General features: G+C 39.2%; 1 protein-coding gene and 1 pseudogene across 1 annotated transcript in view; one reads left to right on the top strand and one right to left on the bottom strand.

Annotated features, from left to right (window-relative positions):
- Positions 1 to 20349, top strand: part of GPR39 (G protein-coupled receptor 39) — a 280421-nt gene that overhangs the window by 44860 nt on the left and 215212 nt on the right. The gene's annotated exons all lie outside the window — the stretch shown is intronic.
- Positions 13527 to 13910, bottom strand: LOC122746133 (annotated as a pseudogene).

Below are 20349 nucleotides of genomic sequence, written 5' to 3'. Positions count from 1 at the left end.
CAGTCTTCCATATCTTGACACTTACCATCATCAGCCATTTTTTCAGTCAACAGCTGAGCATTATTGCTCATACAGTATTATAGTAGTAGTGATTGTTGTAGCTAGTAACTGAATAATACTTTAAGTTTTTCCAAGCACCTTACATATGTTCATTTTCTCTTCACTACGACTGAGGGTAGGTAATATTCCCCATTTTGCTTATGAGGAAGCTAAGGTTCAAGTGACTTGCCCAAGGTCATAAAGCTACAACAATGAGGGAACTGAAACAATCGGCTTCTTGGAGGTATGTTTCGTGTTTATTTACCTTGATATTTGCATCAGGAGCTTGAGAAGCAGTATGGTCTAATGGATGGAGAGCTGGTCCTAATACCAGAAAAAGATGGATTTAAGTCCTGTCTCTGATGCATACTGGCCATGTGTGTCAGTGTATGTTACTTAATCTCTCCTCATAACTCCCTAAAGGTATTGGTCTCCATTGGTAGAGGGTGTTGCCTCATCCAGTACTTCCCTTTGCCAATGAAATCACAGATATTGCCCCCATCCCTCATCTCCACTAGCACTTGGCACAGTACTTTGCACATTATTGGTTATCATCCTTGGCTCTTCCCTTCCTCTTATTCCCCATGGCCAATTAGTTGGCACATGTTAAAGATGTTAAAGATTTCACCTCCAAAATATCTCTTATCTATCCTCTTCCCATTTTCACTGACACAGTCCTAATTCGGGCCATCAATACCTCTCACCTGGACTTTTGTCTCTTAAGTGGTTTTTCTTCATCCATTCTATTTCCTTGCCAGCAATCCATTCTTTTTATTGCTGCATATCTCTGATCATGTCACTCCCCATTCAAAAATCTTTGAAAGCTCTCCATTGCCCACTGAATAAGATAAATGCCTTAGTGAGGTTTTGTACAGTCTGGTGCTTAACTTTCGATCCTTATTACTTAGCACTGCCCTTCATATTCATACATACTTTATTATGGATCAACTGGACCATTCACTATCCCCTGAGCTTCTGGTGCTCTCTATAGTCTGTAGCTTCTCATGCGGTTCTTCATGTGCAGAATGAACTTCCTCTCTCTTTCCCCCACCCCTAACCTCTCTGCCTCTTCTGCCATGTCTTTATGGCAAGGTTTTTTTCCTTCCTTTAAGACACACTTTAGGAACCACCATCTCTGTGAAGTTTTCTCTGATTTCTTCCTTCCCCGAAACTGAAAATAATTTCTCATTCTTCAAATCCCTCCCTCTATCCACTAGATCACTCTACCTCTCTGTGCTTACAATAGTTGCCAAAGAAATACTGTGAAAGTTGAATCAAGAGAGGGAAAAAGATGAGAGAAACCTTCTGTTAGAACTCCTATAGCATTCCATGGAAACCATAAGCTTTGTCAGCTAAATGGGGCAATATTAAAAACACACACACACACACACACACACTAAATAATGAACTGTTTTATTGCATGCCTGATTTGTAGGCATTACATACAATTAATGACTGAGTATTCCACTGTTGCAGGATGTAGCCTCCTACTCTCTTCCTCATTTAACCCAGTCTCTACTAGGACTTATAAAGGTGGTGGTGGTGGTGGTGGTGGAATAAGGACTAGGGAAAGAACAGGGAGGATATCATTGAGTAATGGTCCTTTGGCATGCTTTTATATTTATCATTTAGAAAAGGTTGGGAACAGAAGTACCATTTCCCTTTCCAGAGAAGTGGGAAAGATTAGAATTAGGATGGAGCAGATGGTTACACTAAGAAATTTGAGGGAAACATTCTATAAAGGCCTGGGGGAAACCTGTAGGGGTCTAATAAGTATCTTCAGTGTCTGCTGTAGCCACCATCGGCAAGGAGGATGGCAGCTGAATGATTTGGGTTGAGAAAGAGGGCCAGATGGGCAGAATTTCCAGCAGGCTTAGGAGGTTTCCTGGAAGTGTTCTTTCTATCATGCCACCATCTCCACCCCTGCAAGTATTCAATTGTGTCTGCCCAATAAATATGATGATGAGTGGAAGGGTCATCTCATAACCTACACGGCTTGGGCTCTTGATATTCACATGCCTCTCCACCTATTCTTATCCTTTTTCAAAAGCCATTCTTCTTGAGTGAATGGTATTGAATGATAAGGTCAGACCAATTCCCACCTTCTTTAGGACACATTCCCAGACAGTAGTGATCTATGTGATTGAACTCTCTTTGCTCTGAATTTCTGTAGCTCTTACTGTCTGAACCACTCACCCCTGATCACACATACTGCTTACATTATTAATCTTTCTTAGGTCATTCTGTCAATAAATATTTATTAAGTATCTACTATGTGCCAGGTACTGTGCTAAGCACTGGGAATACAAATAGAGGCAAAAGACAGTCCCTGGGGCAGCTAGGTGGCACAGTAGATAAAGCAACAGCCCTGGATTCAGGAGGACCTAAGTTCAAATATGGCCTCAGACACTTGACACTTATTAGCTGTGTGACCCTGGGCAAGTCACTTAACCCCCATTGCCCCACAAAAAAAAGACAGACCCTATTCTCAAGGACCCCATAATATAATGGGGAAAAGAACAACAACAACAAAAAACAACAACCACAACCACAACAACAACCAACAACCAACAACCAAAATATATATCTGATAAATAGTAAGTACATAAGAGAGGAAAGGAAGAAGAATCAAGAGGGGTTGTGAAAAGCTTCCAGTAAAAGATGAAATTTTAGTTGGGACTTGAAGCTAGGGAAGGCAGTAGGTGAAGATAAAGAAGGAAAACATCTGAAGCTTGGGCAACAGGTAGAGAAAATGCCCAGAGCTGAGAGGTGGAATATTTGACTTGTGGAACAGGAAGGGAGGGCAAATCATTGGATTGAAGAGTATGTGAGGAAGAGTAGTAAGGTGTAAGAAGACTGCAAAGGTAGGAGAGGGCTGCTAGTGAAGGGCTTTAAGTGATAAACAGAGGATTCCGTATTTGATTCTTCAGGCAATAAGGAGCCCCTGGAATTTTTTGAGGTGGTGGTGGGGTGGGAGAAATGGTGACAGGGTCAGATCTCTCCTTTACCTCTCTTCCCATTACCTAGACTGTAAACTCCTTGAGTTTTGGAAAAGACCATATCTTCAACTTATTTGGTTATCCATTCACCCATTTATTTATTTGTTTACTCATCCATTCATCTATTTGTTTATTCATCTCTCTCTCTCTCTCTCCATCTATCCACTGATCCATTAATTTATTTATTTACTCACCCAACCATCTATCCATTTAGTTATTTAGTCATTCATTCATTCATTCACTTATTCATTTATTTTGCTTGCTATTACTTTTTTACTTGTTTTTAATCTCATTCACTTTAACGCCTGGCATAGTGCCTTGAATATAGTAGATATCCACTGTTTGTTTATTAATTATTCCTCTGATTTGATATGATGGCTTGAAATGTTAAATGTTAAAACTCTTTTCATTCTCAAATTTTGTTTCTTTATTCTCTGCTCAGGCATTACAGCTGCTGTGCTAGTTGATTGTGTAGGGAGGCTGCCAGTTGAGTGGGGGAGGAGGGGAGGGAGCTGCCATGTGCTTTAAATGAAATGTGATGGATAGATCTCATGCTCACTCTCTAAGAACACAAAATGAAGTATCACTGAGTTTAAATGACAGCTGCCAAGGTCACTGGAAACTAACTTGACCTTTCTTTTCCCTCACATTATGTAAGTATGCTATCATGTTAAACATACACTTTCTCAACAACTGTTTCTATAGCCTGAATCTTGTAAGCCTTAGTCACCCCTAAAGACACTGTAGGTGTAGGATGTTAGATTTGAAGCAGTCTTTAGAAATCATTTAATCCAACTGCCTTAATGAAAGATGAAGAAACTAGAGGTGTAAATTTTAAATTTATGATATATGATCATATATATTTTAAATATATATGATCCTATGCAGTTACACAAATAGATTAATTTATACAGGCTAACACAGGGGCCGACAGACTAGAACCCAGGACTCCTAGTGAAGTGCCTTTTTCATAACAACTAAATGGAAAGGAACAGTTACAGAAGGTATGTAGGTGTGTTTAAAGGTCAATTACCTTTGAAATCAGGTAGGATGAGGAGTGGTATAACTTAAGTGTAAAATAGAGAGAAAATGAATATATACATTAGACACCAATCCATGATGTGCGGTGCCCAAACTGATCTTTGGCTTACAGCATAGTTCCAACTCTTAATAGCCCCTTCTCATGTTGAAAGTAGTTTCGTTGGTTTTAACAAGTCCAAAACTAAAGGAAATAAACTATTGTCCCTCTAGGATCAAAAGGGAAATTTCAATTTCAGGAAGATGCACTTCCTAAGCCATAGAGTTAATTAGGATCTTGTTAATTCCATCCCATTGGAATGTCAATAAAAAGTCTACTACCTTAATCCCAGAACAGAAAGAAATACATACAAAAAAAGAACACTACCTAGATACTGAAGACTTAGAATGTCCCAGGGCTGGCATACTTTTAGTTTACAGATCAGTGACATTGTTCAGGATAAGAGGTGTCATGGTACACTGCAAAGAGCAGTGGATTTTGATCAGAGGAACTGAGATAGAATTTCAGCTCAGGTACTTACTGAATTTGGACTAGTCACTTAACATCTCTGTGCCTCACTTTGCTCATCTGTAAAATAAGGGGATTAGACTAGATGTCTTCCAATGTTCCTTTCAAGTCTAAATCTTTGACCCCATGTAAGGAACACCCTTAACTATCAACACAGATGGAGGTTCACGGGGATTCTCAAGCTAGGTAGGACTTCAATTCAAGTCTCCAGGCTCTTTCTACTGGGAGTATTAGAATTGTTTCTTAGGGCTTTCATAACCTCAAGAAGTGAGGCTTAATTATTATTTTTTTTTTGGCAGGGCAATGAGTGTTAAGTGACTTGCCTAGGGTCACATAGCTAGTAAGTGTCAAGTGTCTGAGGCTGGATTTGAACTCAGGTCCTCCTGACTCCAGGGCCAGCACTTTATCCACTGCACCACCTAGCTGCCCCGAGGCTTAATTCTTAACATAGAATTTCATTTCCATGTTTTATATTCATTTTTGGAAAAATTCCTTTGGAATTCTCTCATTGTCTCTTTTTATTTATTTATTTATTTATTTATTTATTTATTTATTTATTTATTTGTTCATTCATTCATTCATTCATTCATTTATTTATTTATTTATAGGGGCAATGAGGATTAAGTGACTTGCCCAGGGTCACACAGCTAGTAAGTGTCAAGTGTCTGGGGTCATATTTGAACTCAGATCCTCCTGAATCCAGGGCCAGTGCTTCATCCACTTCACTGCCTAGTTGCCCCCAATGTCCTCTTTAACTAACATCTATATACATGAGCCTTTGCTGGGTCATGTAGACTGTATATTTCTTTTGTTTTTGTTTTTGATTTTTGTTTTTTTTTTTTTTGTGAGGGCAATTGGGGTTAAGTGACTTGCCCAGGGTCACACAGCTAGTAAGTGTTAAGTGTCTGAGGCTGGATTTGAATTCAGGTACTACTGACTCCAGGGCTGGTGCTCCAGCCACTGTGCTACCTAGCTGCCCCTAGACTGTATATTTCTGACACCATTATCTAGGTATTGATTGGCTAAAGGAGGTCCATCAAGTGCTGGGAATTGTCTATTACCTAAATGAGTGGTTATCATTGAGACAAGTAAGATACCCCACATATTTTCCCCATCTTTCAATGATCCTTTTAAATTCGAATTGATTTTTCATCCAGAATCACTTTCTCTTTAAGTATTTGACTGTTAAGAACAGAAAAAATGGAATTTCATTATTTTGTGGGTACATCCTTCGGTTCCACTTTATTTTCCTTTGGTTCAGTGTTTGTTTTCTTTCAATTTGATGTTTTGAGGGAATGAAGGTAAAGCTGGTAGTACATCTTTGGGGCTCAAGACCAGAGCTGAATTAATTTTTTTAAAGATTTATATTGAGAGTTTATGCCCTTACATTGACCGTATTTTCTCCTGTATATCTCCCTCTGATCCATTTCATAGATTCATCCCTTATAGGAAGATTTTGTTTGTTTGTTTTAGAAAGAGGAAAAAAAATCAAGCTGAATTATTTCTGTTGTAATAGGGAAAATTCCCAGAATTCCTGGTTTCTGGGCAGTTTCTCTTAGCCTCAATGCTCCTTCTTCTCCGCTGCAAGGGTGAAGAAAAAAATGCTCTGTGTACAGAGTCTCTAGACTACTGTACAGGTTCACATCTAGCTGCCTTCTAAAGGGGTCTCAGCCTTTGAAGGAAACCCAGCACCCAAGCAGAGGAAATGAGAAACTCCAATGTTTTCAGAACAGTTAGATCTATGATCCATTTTAATTCTTTTTTTTTATTACAAAAGTGCAATGGAAATATTTTTTACCCCCTTCCAAAGGACTATCCTTATAAAAATCAGTTTAGTTCTTACAAGGAAATGCTTCTTTGGTGCAAATTAATATAATATGATCCAGGGGCAGCTAGGTGGCGCAGTGGATAGAGCACCGGCTCTGGAGTCAGGAGTACCTGAGTTCAAATCTGGCCTCAGATACTTAACACTTACTAGCCGTGTGACGCTGGGCAAGTCACTTAACCCCAATTGCCTCACTAAAAAACAATACAAAATCAAACAAAACAAAAATATAATATGATCCACTTTAATTCTAAGAACTTTAAGAAGTAAAGAAAAAGAAAACAAAGATCCGAATAGGCATTTAAAGTAAATACAAAGAGTTGGTCCAGAATTTAACACCTTTAACAAGGTTTGACATGTCTTTATCATATTGTGAAATCTATGGTGGGGCTAAAGGGTGTCGAATGAAGTAGAGGCAGGAAATGATGAGATTTTCTATTGTTTAGTATTTTCAGTACCCAAAAGATTATTAGGATGTAGAGCTGGGTTGCATCTTAGAAATCATCTAGTCCAATCCTATCCTTTAACAAGTGTAGAAATAGAGGCTCAGAGGAGTGAAGTGACTTGCTCAGAGTCACACAGCTACTGAGTAACAGAGTTCTGATTTAAACCCTGACCTGTGCTTTTCTCATTGTTCAGGTTAGTCATTATATGATGCTTTTTTTTATCACTCTGTGTGTGTGTGTGTGTGTGTGTGGTGGGGATGAGGATGGGAATGGGAATGTGTGCCTGATGCTGTCTTCCCTTTTGGGTGTCAAACTTTTGAAGGGCAAAGATCTTGTCTTATACTGTTTTTTTTTTTAAATTAAATACTGTTTTAATATGTGTTGAATCCAGCAAGACTCCTGACATTTGGTGCTACGCAGAAATAATTCAGCTTGAATTTTTTCCCCCTTTTACTTTTTTAAAACTAAAGTCTTTTTTTATATAAGGGATGAATGTGAAATGGCAGAGGGATAGATACAGGGGAAAATATGGTCAGTGCAAAAGATCTCAATAAAAATCTTTTTAAACAAAGAGGTAATTAAATATCAACAAAAGTCCCTAAATTACATCCTAAAACCCTAATTTAAAGATGGGGAAACTGAGGCTCAGAAAAGTTTGGATTTGCCCATGGGTACATAGCTAGTAACTGGCAAAATCAGGAATTAAACATCTATCTTTTGACTCTAAATGCAGTGTTCTATCTGATAAGTTAAATAGAATAGGAAACGAACTGGGTCTATGATTTCATTAGTTTAGGGAACTCTCAGATGAGGATACTACCTGGATCAAACTACCTGGACTGGCCTATAGGTCAGTACCTTCCTTCTTTGTAATTTATAGTCTTAGAAAACTCCCTGAAGCATTGAGAGGTTGAGTGATTTGGCTGGGATCACACAGTCTATATATTTCTTTTCTTTTTTTCTTTCTTTTTTTCCAGGGCAATGAGGGTTAAGTGACTTGCCCAAGGTCACACAGCTAGTAAGTGTCAAGTGTCTGAGGCCAGATTTGAACTCAGGTCCTCCTGAATCCAGGGCTGGTACTTTATCCACTGCACCACCTGGCTTCAAGGCCAACTCTCTATTCACTCCCACATGCTTATACTTATATCTCTTGCTTATACCAAGCAAGCAAACAAGTAAGCAAGTAAAGGTTTCAGAATGAACCTCCCTCATCTGTTTCCTTGAAATTCTCTTCCATGATCCAAAGTAAAATCTGTATACCCCACTGTCTCATACTATTTCTAATGCCTGAAGCCACCACCTTTGTAGATGACTCTGTTCTAAGGCCTATGTTAGACCCAGATAAATGAAATGATCAGACTTTGCCCTCATGGAGCAAACATAGGTTGGAAGAGAAGCACTGAGCACATCCAATCCCTGAATGATGTTAGCCAATGAGGCAGTGTGGTGCTGTGAAAAGAGAATTGGGTTTGTCATCAGAGGAACAGAGTTTTGCCATTGATGGCCCCTGGGAGCCCTCACAATTCACTTGATGTCTATAGGACTCCGTTTCCTCAGTTATAAAATGAGGGAGGTAGACTAGTGACTCCAAAGGTCCCTTCCATTTCCAATAATGTATGCCAAATTGTTTAGTCTCAGATAAGTTGATTGGCCTCTCTATGGACAAGTGTGCAGGTAAATGTTTAACAACTGGCTTTCAGAGTTTTTACTTTAAATCTAGACAATCGGGGGCAGCTAGGTGGCACAGTAGATAAAGCACTGGCCCTAGATTCAGGAGGACCTGAGTTAAAATCTAGCCTCAGACACTTGACACTTACTAGTTGTGTGACACTGGGCAAGTCACTTAACCCTCATTGCCCTGCAAAAATAAAAAATAAATAAACCTAGGCAATCAGCAAAACAATGTCAAGCCCTGATTTATAGCATTTAGTCTCAGTTCCTCATCTGTAAAATGAAGAGCCTTCAAGGTTCCTTTGAGAACTATGATCCAACCTTTTAAAGGTGTTGTTTTCCTTAGTGCTTTATTTACCTCTCTAATGCACTTAGCATGGATTATTTTGTTTTATAGTTATCTCGGTATGTGCATGTCTCCCTACTGGCCCATAAGTTGTAGGAGGGCAGGGACTGTGCCATATCCAATCTTCCTTCCTCCTGTTCTTCCCCCTCCTTCTCCTCTCCTCCTCCTTTTTTTCTTTTTCTTTTCTTTTTTTTTTTTGAAGTGAGGCAGTTGGGGTTAAGTGACTTGTCCAGGGTCACACAGCTAGTAAGTGTTAAGTGTCTGAGGCCAGATTTGAACTCAGGTACTCCTGACTCCAGGGCCAGTGCTCTATCCACTGCACCACCTAGCTGCCCCCCCCTCCTCCTTCTATTCCCCCTCACAATCACTACAATCCACCACACACAATAGGTGCTTAATTTATGTCTGTTGAATTGAATTGTTTGTTATTCTGAACTTTGTCTATAAGGCAGAAGGAAGGAATGGTGAAGTTCAGTATCTAATCTTAGATTCTAGCTCATCCCTAAGAATATCTTACAGAATGACTCAGAAGTCCCCCAAAGACTTGTGCTCCTTCTAGATATTTCCATTATTGAAATTCTGCCTCCAGAAATTTCTAAAGCATGACTTGACATTCAGGCCATTTGTCTGGTCTAGTGAGGTACTCCAACCTGGTCCTATTTACATCAAATTTCCCTAGAAGAGAGAGAGAGAATGGAAATAGATTATTATTTTTTCTTTCTTTCTATCCCCCAGTTAAACAACACTTGAACATTGTCACTTAAGGAACCATTTCCAGGCTGCTGGAATGTAATGATTTTTGCCTGTAGTAGTGTTGGCTCCCAGCCAGGTAATGCCACCCTTGAGAGTTCCCACTGAATGCAGCCTCTGTCTGCAACATTTTGAATCGAGGGCAAAAATGCTCACTAGATAGTGCATTGTTGATTCCCTCACCATAGAAACATATAGTGTCCCTTTTCAGGGGCAACTGGTGTTTGCCCACGAATTTGGCTTCCTGAGCAATATCGTCTACTTTCTCAAGGGTATCTTCTCCTTTGTAAGGTCTTCTCTCCTCTCACCAGGTGTGTCCAGGAGGGAGGTTCTTTGGTGCCTCATGGATAGTTTTGACTGATAGGAATTAGAAGGTAGCTTTCTCTTTTCCCTTCGAGTATTTTTAAGGCCCTATCGACAGATCCTATTCAAGGGAAAATGAGTGGCTAGGGGCAACTCATACATAATTCCCCTCAATTTAGTGACATCTTGCTCCATGGGGTCTGCATGATTTCTGTTCATTTAATTAAAGGTTATATTGGCAAATTGTTATCCTTGGGAGTGTGGGGGTGTGTGTGCCTTCAGAATACATTAAAAGGTAATTCCCTTTGCCCTTTATTGCCTCTTCGGGCCATGAGAGATTGAATAGCAAATAACACTCTTTAGTAACAGGACAAGATACTTAAACATGTGCTTCATTTGGCCTTAATAAGACAGTTAGCGTGTGTATGTAAACTACCCTCTGGTTATTAGGAGGGGGTTGAGGCAGCAGAGAATGAATCACTTATAGGCAGCTACTCTACCCCAAAGTAATGGAAAGTTCAACAAGATATCAAGCCAGCTGGGGAGTCCCTGCATTCAGTAGCTGGTTCTCCCCTCAGAGCATTGAGAGAGCCCATTAAGTTAATGGGAGTTTCTTGTGAGCACCAACAGGAGAAAAGACCCACTTAAATGCTGACTAGAGGAAAATCCAGTTGAAGAAACTTTCCCCTCCAACCTTCCCCTCCTGAGATGGCTAGATACAACTTCAAAGATTCTTTTACATCAAAAAAAAAATAGCATCTGGAAACTTTTATGCCAAAGTTGCCTACTGCTCAGAGGTGCTATAAAAAGGCATAAAAATGCCCTCCATCCATTGTACCATAAAGTATTGGTAAGTGATGGGGGAAGGGTATGAAGGAAAATCATAACAAAAAGACCAAGAAGGCTTTTTTTGTCTATATACAGTGCAAATTTGGGGTGAATGTGAAAGAACGCTGTAAGTATTCATTTTAGTTCAGTTGGGAGTTTCAGGCTAGAGGGCTAGTCTGTCTTTTCCTTGGGGTGTAGCAGAGCTGCAACTAGGAGTGTAGTGACTGGTTATTTGCTCCAGGCTGCTGACAATCGCTGATGTGGGGAGGTCATGCTTCCTCCCAATGATTTTGTTCTAAGCCTTGCAACTGCCTCGTCTTGTCCGAATCCTCTACCCACTTAACCTTTGCTTCTGCTCATGGCAGTGCCTTGAATTCAGGGTACCATATCTCTTCTTATTTCCAAATAAACAAAGCTCTTTCTCCCATTGAACTTAGTTGAAAATCAAGTGCCTCCTTAATACCTTTGTGGAGGGCAAGGTCTCCCTTTGATTTAGCTCACCTGATCAGACAAACACTTATTAAGTGCCTGCTACATTCCAGTCACTGTGCTAGGCACTGAGGATAAAAAGAAATAGTCCCTACCCTTAATGGAGTTTTATTTGATTAAGTAGATACAAGATATATAGGAGAATGGTGGCCAGACAAGAGCGTTGTAGTCTAAGCAGTCTCAGGAATTGTGTGTGGAGCCCTAGGGGAGTAGAATGCCATGCTCTTTGTAGTAACAGTGGTAATACTCACTTGATTATTGTTCCCAAAGTAAAAAGCAAGAGGTGAAAAGGGTAGGGAGGTACTTTCTTTATGGGCTGTGGTGTCCTGGTGGATGACTGAATGGGATGCAAAACTTAGCTTTGAGTTGGCTTTTTTTCTTCTCTCCCTTCATCCTTCTCTCTGACTCCCAGGACACATCTACCAATCCTCAATTCATCACCACCAAGACCTGAGCAGAGGGTGCTGTTCTTGAATCAATAGCCATGGTCTTTGTCTACTGCTGGTATTCATTAATTAACAAATATTTATTAAATACTTACTGTATGCCAGCTACTAGGCTAAACTTAGGGTTCAAAGAAGGGCATTTGAACTTGCTTGTCTGAGCTGATCCCAGGTCACCCCTCCCCCAAGGTCCTGTGTCTGGAGCCAGTTGTGTTTGATCCTATAGTTGCTGATGTTGTAGTCTGCTTATTTGTAGTACTTCCTGTTCCCTTCTGGTTTTCCTAATTCTTCAGAGATGGGTCCTGGCCTTCAATATCCCCATTTTAATTTTCATCTGTTGCTTCCTACTGTGTAGTACTCACACAGTAGTACCTAAACCTGGCAACTTGTTCCATGCCTAGAGGTCAGTCATTACCATTAGACCATCTCAGTCTCCTTCTGGCTATCCTTACCTTGCAGCCACTTGTGATTAGACCTTTGCATGTTACATCTCCTAACGGGCAATGCATTTTTTTTCCTCTTAAAAAACCCAGCTTCTTAGCTGTTTTTTTCTTCTTCCTCCTCTACCCCCTTGTCCAGACCTTTGAAAGGATAACAATTGCTGTAAAACCCAATTCTCTGAATTCAGGATTACACACATATTTTTTTCCCTTCTCTCTCTGCACCCTGTGGAGAAAAGTCTTTCTCCAGGCTCTTTCCTGATTCTCTGCCCAAAGTAGGCTTATAATTCTCCATTGGAAAAGAGAATCATGCATCTGTTAGCCACTGGCTTGTGCGTTCACTGCCTAGCAGAGGTTCCTAAATGACTTTCTGATACTTTAGAAAACCCTGGAAGCTTGTATTGGATTAATAAGAATGTAAGGAGAGGAAGAGAGGATGCATTGCATAACTAAATATGTCTGGGTTTAAAAATTGTTACCTTTTTCTACATAGTTGTAGTTTCTTCTTTTAGGGCAAGAGTCCTTGACTTTCTTGTGTATCTTGGTCCCCTTTGGCACACTGGTGAAGATAGGGACCTTTTCACAGATTACTTTTGAAGGGATAAAGGAAGATAAAGGATTAAAAAGGAAACTGATTATATTGAAATTTCTCTCTCTCTCTCTCTCTCTCTCTCTCTCTCTCTATCTGGTGAGGCAGTTAAGGTTAAGTGACTTGCCCAGGGTCACACAGCTAGTAAGTGTCAAGTGTCTGAGGCCAGATTTGAACTCAGGTTCTCTTGGATACAGGGCCGGTGTTTTAGCCACTGTGCCACCTAGCTGCCCCCTTATTAAAATATTTTTCAAAAAACAAGATCAAGGTTCTTAGTTTAATAACCTCTGCTCCAGGACAATATAAGCTCCTTGAGAGCAGGGACTGCTTCACTCTTGGACTTTTATCTTGAACTCCTACCACAGTATCTGGAAGTAATGAGGGCTTAATGAATTCTTATTGATCAATTTTTTTTTTCTTTTTTTGGTGAGGCAATTGGGGTTAAGTGACTTGCCCAGGGTCACACAGCTACTAAGTGTCAAGTGTCTGAGGCCGGATTTGACCTCCGGTCCTCCTGAATCCAGGGCCGGTGCTCTATCTACTGCACCACCTAGCTGTCCCTTATTGATCAATTTTTCTACCCATTAGCATTAGCTTGGTTTCTAAATGGCTTTTTTTTTTTTTTTTTGGTGGGGCAATGAGGGTTAAGCGACTTGCCCAGGGTCACACAGCTAGTAAGTATTAAGTGACTGAGGCTGGATTTGAACTCAAGTCCTTCTGAATCCAGGGCCAGTGCTCTATCCACTGTGCCACCTAGCTGCCCCTCCTCTTTTTTTTTGACATTTTATAATTTTATTTAAACGAAGTTCAATTTAGTTTTCATCCACATTGACTGTCTGTAAGCTTTTCAAAGTGGTGATGGGCACATAAGCAACCAAGGTATACAGCTTGTTTGGTGAATCTTCATCCTCATTGCTATTCCTGGACAAACACATTCGGATACGGTACTGAATATTCCTTATTTCTTTGGTTCAAACAGCTTTGTTGAGTCTGGTGTCAATGAGTACATCTGGAGTTCCCATTTCTTTCATGGCAAATTTGCGGATTTCCTTGAGAGCCAGAGGAGCTTGCTTTTTGAAGCCATGAATCCGCTTGTGAATGTTCATGGTGTATTCTCTGGTCACCACCTCGTTGATGGCAGAGCGTCCCTTCTTTTTCTCTCTACCTTTCTTTGAGGGAGCCATCCTGCCCGGGACCAGGATGGAAAGGAAGAAGGAAGAGAATTGTCCTGAATGGCTTTTAAGAGAAATGGATTGTCTGTTTGTATTCTGTTTCACAGTAGTGTGGTCAAGTTCAGTGGGCTCCAAACTTTTTTGATTGTACACCCCTCAGAAAGAAGCATACTTTCCCCATATGTGTATATTTACTTATTTATCAATTATCTATGAATTCCTGTACTAATTATGTACATTTTTAAAAAGCAAGGTTAAGAAGAAATAATATTTGTTGCTAGAGTCAGTGGAGTATATGTTGTCAGATATATGCTTTAGGAAAATCATTTTGACTATGCTTGCTCATTCTGTGTAGTGACTCACTTTAACCCACACAAAACAAAATGGGGAGGGGCAGGAGAGGTAAGGAGATGTGTATGGGGGTGGAACCCTTGCTCACTAGTAACTAGCTGCAACCGTGAGCTTATCTGAGGGGCATAGGTTGGGTATACTTTGGAGTGTGAGGGGTGTGTGTGTGTGTGTGTGTGTGTGTGTGTGTGTGTGTGTGTGTGTGTGTAATTTTCCCAATGTCACCAATGAAAATACTGCTATTGGTGCCCAGCTTGTACTCAGGTTATAATTCCCTGGGAGATAGGGACAGGCTTAGAAGGGCATGGTGTAGTCGGGGTGGTAGGGGGAATGGGAACTTGCATAGTGGAGGGCAAAGGAGCAGAATGGAGGAGTCTTGTAGTTAGGGTTAGATGGGAAAGAAAATCCACTATCATGAGGAGGGTGGCAGGAGACCCATCTTCCCACCCTCTTATTGTCTGATCACAAACACCTTGGGTCAGATTAAAGTTCCTCAAGGAGCCCTGGCCCCCCACTTTAATGATTGACTTTCTAGGGGAAAGAACTTGACTGGGGAATTAGGAGCTTTAGATTCTAATCCTTATGTGTCACTGACTAGTTACATAGCCTTAAACATAATTTAATCTCTCAGTAAAGTGTTAGAATAGGAAGGAACCTTAGAAATCACTCCAGTTTATTCGTGAGCAGATGAAGCTCAGATGGCCCACAAAGTGACTTGCCTTATGTTGCAGAGCTAGTATGTGAGAGAGACAACTTGAACCTGCATTTTCTTTTTTTTTTTTTTTTCTGGAGCAATGAGGGTTAAGTGACTTGCCCAAGGTCACACAGCTAGTAAGTGTCAAGTGTCTGAGGTTGGATTTGAACTCAGGTACTCCTGAATCCAAGGTCTGTGCTTTATCCACTGCGCCACCTAGCTGCCCCCGAACCTGCATTTTCTGATCCCAAATCTAATACTTTTTCCTTTACACTATGCTGAGTCCATTTGCCTCCATTTCTTCCTCTGTGGAAGATCCATTCATTTAACAAGGGCCTGCTATGAAGAAGGCACAATGCTAATCAGTGAGGAAACAGGTACTAAAACACAACTTATACTACCATTAAGGAGTTTATGTTCTACTGGATAGGAACAGTATATATTGAGAGATAAGGCAACATGGGGCATAGCCAAAGGTTTTATTTGTATGTATATAATTTGGGATCTTAGTGGGGGGCAAGGAGGGTATTCCCATCTGAAGGATGATTAAAGGAACTTTCATGTCAAAGGTTGCACTTGAGTGGAACCTTGTTGTAAGTGAGACACTCTAAAAGTCAGAGGTGAGTTCATTTCAGGCATGAGAAACAGTCTGTGCAAAGACAGAGAGGTAGGAGATAGAGTATATAGGAAGGTAGTGATGTCTACCATGTCATCTCAAGACTGTGAGGTTAAGATAGGATCATAGGTGTGAAATTGCTTTAATGAGGGCTAAAAGTACTCTACAAATATGAGGTGGTGGCAGTATTTTTTTTTTAAAAGCTTTGTAAATAAATGACTTTGGACTCCTTATTTTCCCCTCTGGGAAAAATGTCAATATCTTCTCATTTTACTTCCTAGAAATAAAAGGGCTCTTCAGTACTGCCTGTTGTAGCCAGGGGCACCAAGATCTCAGAGATTGCTTCAATAGTTATGAAGCAGAACCCAGTGAACTCCTTTGGATGAGGTTGAGTTGGTTTTTCCAGGCAGGCATGAATTCAGCTGACATTCCCAATCTGATTAATAAAGTTTTGCAAGGCTTTTCTCTTCAAAGAACTGATTAAATTCTCTGTTTTGTGTGAAAATTTTAATATTTTTCCATTTACATGTAAAAACATTTTACAGAATTTTTTAAAATTCTGAGTTCCAAATTCTCTCCCTCCTTTCCCTCCCCCACCTTAAGAAGATGTAGATTATACATGTGCCCTCATGCGAACCGTATTTCCATATTATTCATGTTGCAGAAGAAAACAAAGACAAAATCCCAAAGAAAAATAGAGTAAAAAAAGTATGCTTTGATTTGTATTCAGACTCCATCAAGGAAATGATTAAATTCGAACAACATTCTTTTAAAATAATTTTTATTTTCCTTTTGTAAGTAAATTCCACTCAAGCAAATTACCTAATAGGTGATATATCAGTCTTGTAGTGTTTATACAGAGGAAATATAGTGGAAAGAATTGTGTACTAGTAGCAAGGTAGCCTGGGGTCTAGGTCTGATTCTAGCATGAATTACCGCTGTGACCTTGGAAAAGTCACTTCATCTTTATAGGCCTTAATTTTTTTAATTTATAAAATAATAATAGCTTGCATTCATGTGGCACTTTATTGTTTACAAAGAACTTTGCCTATGTTCTCAGATAACATGCTTATTAAGTAGGTTCCATTATTTTTCTCTCCATTTTACAGTTGAAGAAAGTGAGTCTGAGAGATTTGTATAGAGTCACTCAGTGAGATGGGATTTGAACCTGGGTCTTTCTGACATGACACCAAGTGCACCATGCCATTTGTTGTGGTTCAGTCATGTCCTGTTTGTGATGCTATTTGGATTTTTTTGGCAGAGATATTAGAATGGTTTGCCATTTCCCTCTCCAGATCATTTTACGGATAAGGAACTGATGAAAACAGGGTAAAGTGACTTGTCCAGGGTCACCCAGCTAGTTAGCGTCTGAGGCTAGATTTGAACTCGGGAAAATGTCTTCCTGACTTCAGCCTTGGTACTCTATCAACTGCACCACCTAGCTGCCCTGTGCCATTTAGCTGATTATAAAATAAAGGGATTGAAATATATAATATTTACTATCTTTTTAGTTTTAACTTCCTGTGAGTTTAGGTCTTTATTGAACACCTACTATGTGGGTTAAATTGGGATGGAAGCATAAGAGATCAAAAAATGCTTCCTGTCCTACTTTAGTTTATAGTCTAGCTGAGGGAAACACAATTACCACACATGTCACAAAAGGGAAAATTGTAGTAGGAGCATAGAATTCAAATAGGGCATTGAAGAGAAGATGGTCTTGTCTTCCTATTAGAATGTGAGCTCCTTGAAGACAGGGACTGTTCTGATCTTTCTTTATGTTCCCCGTGCTTACCACAGAGCCTTAGCACATAGTAAGGGCTTAATTAGTAATATGTATTGGCTGGTGGATCTCCTAGAATCTCAGATTTTTCCTTAGACTAAACGACATGCAAGTTTTCTTCTGGCTCAAAATTCTTTCTTCCTTAAATTACCACATGTAACTTACCTTTGTATCTGACATATACTCCACAGAACTAAATCTCTTGAGGGCAGATACTATGTCCTCCTTTATTCTTTTGCATTCTGAGGTCTTTGCGCATGGCAGGTGCTCAATAAATATTGAACCAAACTGAGTCCTGTGATCTTATGAACTTGGAAACAACAAAGTACTAAGCTGTGTGGCTCTGACTATAATTGCTAACATTTATTGAAGGAAAAACCAGTGTTGGTCAAGTGGCTAGAGAGTGACATGGAAGAAGATATTGTTAAGGGCTAAAATTCTAGCTAAACTGTCTAAAATATCTAATGAGTGGTCGCCAATAAATTATAAGCTTTAGCAAGAGTTAGACTTTTAAGCATTTATTAAGGAGAATAAGAATTTGGTAAAGAGAGAGAGAAAGGCCTAGATTTCTATCTATTAAAGGGAGAGCACATTTTTAGCTCCCTTCTCCACCAGCGTCCCCAGGAAAGAGCCAGACTGAGCGCCAGTCTCTTCCTTCCTCCTCCCACTAGTCTGCGTCACTTCCTGATGCCTGGTCTTGCCCTCAAAGACCTTCGCTTCATGGGCAGAACTCTTCTACAGTAAGTATCCAGCAGGTGGCGTCATTCCAATCGTTACAGTCCCCCCTGTTGTTCCTCAAGAAACAAAATGTTTCCTTGACGGAACAGTAAAAACAATATGATAACTATTGCTAACTAATAATATGTGAACAACAATATAGAAAAGGAAGAGAGGAAAGTTTTGTCCAGAGGAGCGATTTTTTTTGTCCTCATGAACCGACGCTTTGACATTAGTCTTGCAAAGGGAGGGCCTCTGCAGAGAATACATGTTACAGATGGTGTATATTATAACAGAAAGAGAAAAAAAAACCAACAAAAACAACAAATCAAAACTGTTCATTTAAAGTCTCTGAAAGTCTTTTCTCAGATGTCCTCTAGGTGTAGTCGTGGAATGGAAGTCTTTTCAGGGGTTGATGTGTGGATGCTGGTAATCAGCCAGGAAAATTTCCTACAAAATTGAGCTTAACACAGCTTTAAAATAGCTTTGTCAATAATCAAATCAAACAATGAAAGTTCTCAAAAACATGTCTAAGGGAATACAGAATCTTAGTTGTTAACATGTGAAACATATAATAAAACAAAAATTGAACCATTCTTTAAAATTATAATATTATTATAGTCCCCCCTTATGGAGGGTAATTGAGAAGACAATTGCTGCAATATTAATTAATAAAAATAATTTTTATCTTTGTTTCATCACTTTTTGCATCATCTGCCTAATTATCCTCATGCCATTATGAGAAATTAGAAAATCTAATATAATTGGTAACAGGTGTCAAGGCCAAATTCAACACTGTTATTTATCATGACATCTGAGATAATTATGGGGGTTACCATAAAAGAACAGAGAAATGATGGGATATGAGCATTCCCACACTTGAGCAATATGTACTGTCCATGCAGTATGCCAGGCTTAAAATAGGTGGATGGAATATATGTCCATGCCACCGAACATATTGGAGGAAACTGAGTCAGACTTAATCAGATGCATGGAATTGAGATGTCCATGGCATCAGGCATATAGGAGGGAGCATAGAAGCCAGGTGTAGAAGTGAGATGGGTGGGATCAATACTTCCAGCCATCTGTACAATATTGTGGGGAAAAATAAAATAAAATATTAAACCAAGAGAATCCAACCTCAACATTAGTCAAAAGCCGTTCCCTCGGCCATACCTTGACTTCATGCATGTCTCCCCTCATGTGACAGTTCAGTGTCTGCTCTTGCATGTATTCCTCTTGTGATTGGATGGCATCTTGGCCAACTGGCATCTGATAACTCAGAATAAAGGCAATTAATGTCTTAAATGATAAGTTCCCATAATCCAAGTCTCATATGGATTTAAAAATTGAGGATAATAAATGATTGCAAAAAATGTGAATACATCTTGACTCGGAACACAATATATAATTATGCAACAATTTCAAATAATACCTTTTTTTTTACTTAGTATACAATTTCTTTTTTGAAAAATCATAACATTTAAATATAAGTTAAATCACAACACAATCTCAAAGAAAACTTTTACAAATGTTCCCCTCTTTTTTTTTGTTTTTGGAATATGCTTATCAAAAATAATACTTCTAGAATCAATTTACACTTGCCATGGCAACCAATTTGCCAGGGAAATGCTTTAAAGAGTTTGATCAAATAATCAGTTGAGGAAAAAAAATAACAAAAACAAACAACTCAGATTATGGGAGCACAATACTCCTAGAATTAACATTGTATTATGAAATCAAAACCATCTTGCAATTTTTCAAAATTAGATAGATAAACGAATAGAAGAAAATACACATGGAACAATAAAAGACAATGAAATTCAAACTAAGGAAGTCTAAATGAATGTGAACTTAATAAGAATATTATAAAATATAAACTTGATCACATGACTATTGTAAAAGCTTAAGTATAAAACACAATCTCAAAAGCATGAAACTCTCTATGAAAATAAACCCATACCATTAATTTCAAAATGTATATGTAATAGCATAGAAATCCTATGTAACCTCTGAACTGATACTATTACTCTGAGTGAATTCAGAACATTTTTGATTCCGATATCTAAAATCCCCAATACTCATATCAATACCTTGCTGCTTACTTCTACATTTCTGTAAAATATATACCCTTCCATGGCAAAAGAAGCGGAGTCTTGAACTATGTTGATGATTGTCATTCTTATTCGGCTTAAGTTTTTCTTCTTTAACCCCTCTATATTGTCTGTTGGGCTTTTCACCATACAAATGCTTTTTTACTAATTTTTTTTTACTAATTAAAGACAAAAGCAGGTTAGCAAAATTATGA

Source organism: Dromiciops gliroides, chromosome 3, assembly GCF_019393635.1.
Source record: "Dromiciops gliroides isolate mDroGli1 chromosome 3, mDroGli1.pri, whole genome shotgun sequence".
NCBI lineage: Eukaryota > Metazoa > Chordata > Mammalia > Microbiotheria > Microbiotheriidae > Dromiciops > Dromiciops gliroides.
The sequence above is the reverse complement of the archived record's forward strand: the minus strand, read 5'-3'. Positions and strand labels throughout refer to the sequence as shown.